Source organism: Sorex fumeus, unplaced genomic scaffold (assembly GCF_029834395.1).
Source record: "Sorex fumeus unplaced genomic scaffold, SorFum_2.1 ptg000061l, whole genome shotgun sequence".
Taxonomy (NCBI): Eukaryota; Metazoa; Chordata; class Mammalia; order Eulipotyphla; family Soricidae; genus Sorex; species Sorex fumeus.
In genome coordinates, this window is record NW_026606118.1 from 38359594 (window position 1) to 38364492 (window position 4899).

Here is a 4899-nt window from a genome sequence, read left to right on the forward strand (position 1 = left end):
GGAATAGGTTTCGTGCCTTGGCCTGTTCCCCCTGGAGGCCTGGTGACCACCATCCTCCAGAGGCCACTGGGCAGTTCAGTTTGGGCCTGCAGTGACGAAACATATGGGGCCTCACCACATGGGGGTGGAGCTGACTCTTTCTCCCCATCCCAACAAGACCCCTCGCCACCTACAAATGGCCTCTCTGGCTCCTGATCAAGCTGATTAATGGCCATGATCCCAGAGACTCAGAAACAAATCTTGAAACCCAGCGGCTTTTGGCAGAAATGCATCTGGACTGCATAAAAGGTGGCCACCAGCTCAGAGCTTATTGGAAAACCAGGTATGAGCCAGCAGTGACGGGGCAACTGCAGTCTCATGGGAAGGGGGGCAGTACCGGCTCATCCTTCATGCCCCACTGAGGTCACGAGTTGCCCCCGACAAGCAGCTCTCTGGCACAGCTATGGCTCCAGAGGCAAAAGGACTTAATCTGGAGCCCGGAAGCTTGAGGCAAAAAAAGTGAATGGACCATGCTTTAAACTACGGCGCCATGCCTCCCTGGGAGGGAAAGGGTGTTGCTCCCTTCTGCCGTCTTCCCCTTGGCAACAAGGTGGCCTCCGCCACAGAGCTTATAGGAAAGCCAGGTACGAGCCGGCGGTGACAGGGCAACTGCAGTCTCATGGGAAGGGGGGCAGTATCGGCACGTCCTTCACGCCCTACCGAGGTCACGAGTTACCCCCACGAGCGGCTCTCCGGCATGGCCATAACACCAGACACAAAGAAACCAATCTTGTAATTATCTGGCTCTTTGCAGAAATCCAAAATCGTGGCTGCATGACATTATATGGTTCTCATAACCAGCTACAGAAAACAAAATATTTCACGATGCCTTTTCAGCAATTCTGATTGTTTGGGGGGTAAATTCTAAACAATAATGGTGCATCTTTTGTCGAAACAATGAATGTAATCAATGTAGAGAAGAGTTAAGTGGAAACCATCTGCTTCACAGGCATTTGGAGGGTGGGGGGGTATACTGGGGTTCTTGGTGGTGAAAAATGAGTACTGGTGAAGGGAAAGGTGTTTGATCAATGTAAGACAGAGACTTAAACCTGAAAGCTTAGTAACTTTTCCCACAGTGATTCAATAAATAAATATAAAAATAAAAAAATAAATAAAATTAAAAAAAATTAAGGTGCCCAATTCAATCACCTAATCAGTAGCTGAATAAATAGTAGTACTCCTACCAAGAAAAAAATTCTGATGATAAAGCAATAAAGTTTAAGTCTCTGTGTATCTAAGATTTATGAATTTCAAATAGAGCTGAAGACTAGGACACCTAAGAATATGATGAAGAGTTAAAGCATTTTATACCCAAAAGAGACTTGAACACAAAGAACATGAGTGTAAAAGAATTTGTGCCCAAAAGAAACTTGACCATGAAAAGGTTCAAGAAGAATTTTTATCAACAATTTATCAATGAAGAGCTCCACAGATTTACTATTCAATAATCAGACCTGAACTGTTTCACTCAAGCCAATTAGATTTCCTCACTAACTATGCATGCTATGACCCCTATATGAACTTTCACTGGACCTGTACTAGCAAAAACGCTGAGGTTTTTATGCTTTTCAAGTTACAGGATTGTGTGACATCCCATCACCAGAAAACATTTGCGACCAGGCTGGTCCTCTGAATGCCACCATGACTTTGAGAACAGGGTCAAGCAGAAGGAGGGTTGTGCATCTAATCTGAAGTATATAACCCATACAAAACAAGGCAGTGAGGTCTCTTACTTCTTCAGGTAAGAACACACTCACCTTTCTTGTGGGGCATTGTATTAGTTTAGTAACTTACTTTCTTTTCACTTTTCCATATATGACTGTTCCTTCCATATATGACACCAAAATCTGGGACTGCCATGGTATTTGTATGCTACCTGGTTCAGTTCTTTGGTCGGAATAGACGTAACCTGAGAATCTTCAAGAACTGGGGATAGCCTTCCAGCTCCCTTTGCTAGTAACTATTTGTTTTGTTGAGTTTTTTTCATTTTCATTTCATTTCATTTCATTATCCTGTTATTCGTCGATTGCCTCGAGCAGGCCCCAGTAACGTCTCTTTCATCCTAGCCCTGAGATTATATTCAAGGCTCTTTAGGAGAATGAGACCCATCATTGTTACTGGTATTTGGCATATTTGGTACGCCACGGGGAGTTTGCCAGACTCTGCCCTGTGGGCAGGCTACATTCAATAGCCTGCAAGTTTGTCCAAAGTAGAGATAATAAGATGTCATAAAAATATCTTATTATCTCATTGAGTTTTTTAATGCATTATAAATCTTGGATATTAGCCCTTTGTCTGATGTACACTGTGCTAATATTTTCTACCACTCAGTAGGGTGTATCTTTATTTTTACCTGTTGTGTGTGTGTGTGATTTAAACTAAATTACACGTAGTTTCATTTTAAAATGTTTTAATTAATTTTATTTGCCAGTAGACTTGTGACATTAAAGATACTTCTAATGCTAATAGTCAATTTTGAGTTAACCACTATGTATGGTATGAGGTAGGGATACAATTTCATTCTTTTGCGTGTGGGTATCTAGTTTTCAAAAAAAATGTTTGCTGAAGAGACTTTCCTTTTTCCAATTCTTATGTTCTTGGGTATTTTGTCATAAATTAGCTGTCTGGATATATGAAGTCTTACTTCTGGACTTGAAATTTTTTTCAAACTGTATTCAGCTTTATTAAAGATACTTTTCATAAACAATCATGGTATTTCAGGCAGGACATGGGCAGACAATCATTAACAGTATACAATAACTTTCAAACTCCCTTCTTTGATGTACTACCAAAATCAAAAAGCCACTATAAAACCCAATGACATCTTCATTTGATGCTCTGAACAGCAAAAGTTTAGAGTAAGGGTTGACATTTCACATTTAGTATGTTGTTTAACAACTTTTCACAAGCCGACCCTGACTTTCAAGAAATGAAAGAAAAATGGCAGAATGATCAATCTGAAGATCCACAATCTAAAAAAGGATCCGTTCTTTTGAGGACTGCCATCTCAGTTGGTCACTGCAAAGTCCAGATGGCCTGACATGCTGGTAACCACTTTTTGGGGAGTCCAGGCTTAACAGGTCTCTCTGGGGTTAAGGGAGTCAAGTCTATGCAGAAGGCTGAGAGGGAGACAGGACATAGAAACACATTTTAGTTTTTACCCACCACAAGACGTTGGGTGCCAGGGTGGCGACTATGTCAAGTCAAGGAATCCTTCCTCTTGGAAATCAAGAGGAAGTCTCTCAAAACTAGTGGAGAAAGGTTGTTTTTTCCCCACGGCGATCCAGTTTTGGAGACCATCTATTAGTGACTTATGCCTTCCCCCAAAACAACAATGAAGTGTTCTGTGTGCTAACAACATAGCTTTAAAAAAAGTAAAACAAAATTCTGCATTTTTATAAAATTTGATAAAAAATAGTATTTCAAACTGTACAATCACCAGAAATACACAATTATCAAAAATGCACACACTTCACTTGGCATCTCCAGCACCTTCAGCTTCCTGTGCTAGGTCTGTTTTGGCATCTCCATTTTCTGCAGGGTTATTTCCATCCTTGCCAGCATCAGCCTTCGCCTTTTTCCCTTTGGTTACCTTCTCTCCCTTCTTTGCAGGGGCCTTTTTAGGCTTGGGCTCTGGCTTTGGAGGAGGGAGCAGTTTTAGCTGATAACCTTGCAGATCTTCTCTGTGTTTCATCCTTCACTTTGGCTTTATCTCCTTTAACATCCCCTTCAGCCTTTCTCTTGGGCATAGTGGCAACAGGGGCGGGACGTGGGCACTGGACATGGGGTGCAGCTGCACACGGGCTTTGGTCGGTCCAGGGGTTGTTCTTGCCTCTTCTTCACACTGCTCCAAAATTTTTTTTAATTAAACAAGTAGAGGGTTAATCTCTGACTCTGCAAATTTCCACTTTGTACTGAAATAAAAAACTTCTGCAGCTGGAATAGAGAGGGGATCACTAAGTCAATGACGTTTGGAGGAATAGTTTGGGATGGGACATGTGTGCTGAAAGTAGATAAAGGATCAAACGTGATAACCTCTCAGTATCTTATTGCAAACCATAATGCCCCAAAGAAGAGAGAGAGTATGGGGGAAATTGTCTGCCATGGAGACAGTGGGAGGGTTGGAAAGGGGGGGTATACCTGGGATATTAGTGGTGGAGAATGTGCACTGGTGGAGGGATGGGTCTTCAAACATTGTATGATTAAAACTCAAACATGAAAATTTTGTACCTCTATCTTGCGGTGATTCGATTGGAAAAAAAAACTTGTTCAATTTAGATTAAGTGCTGAAAAAGATGGTTAATTGCTGGAAAAGTATGTTTTATTTGTTTCTTCCCATAGGAGAAAGTTTTTTTTCTGCTAAGAGTTTACTAAAACTTTATATGTAGGTTAGTTTCTGTGTGTGTGTGTGTGTGTGTGTCTGTGTGTCTGTGTGTGGCGCGTCTGTGCCTGTGTGTATGTTTGTGTTAATTACTATATCAACCCTCATTTCTTCTGGGGGTGTGAGGGGACTTCTCAAATGATGTGTAGGAATCCTGGTGATGCAATGAAAGGACCTGAAGCTGCTGTGGTGCTCAGGCCCTGTAATGCTGATGATTACCTGAATCATCACAGCATCACTAAGTTATCTCCTCGGCTATTCCCAGTGAAGCTTGGGAAACCATGCCATGCCATAGATTAAACTAAACCAGGGTTAGATTTAATCCATGTATCCTAATCACTATATTATCTGCTAATCCCATTCATTTTTCCCCTATTTTTATTTTTCATTTTTTGAGACAGACCACTTTATCTTTCCTCTGTTCTGCCTTTATTTAGTAAGAAAAGACATGTCAGGGTCTAATGCCTATTTTCTAGAAA

The 4899-nt window shown here is 41.4% G+C and overlaps 1 pseudogene; it reads right to left on the reverse strand.

Moving 5' to 3' along the window:
• Positions 1-3112: 3112 nt before the first annotated feature.
• LOC130034609 (non-histone chromosomal protein HMG-17-like) lies at positions 3113-3855 on the reverse strand (annotated as a pseudogene).
• Between the last annotated feature and the right edge of the window lie 1044 nt (positions 3856-4899).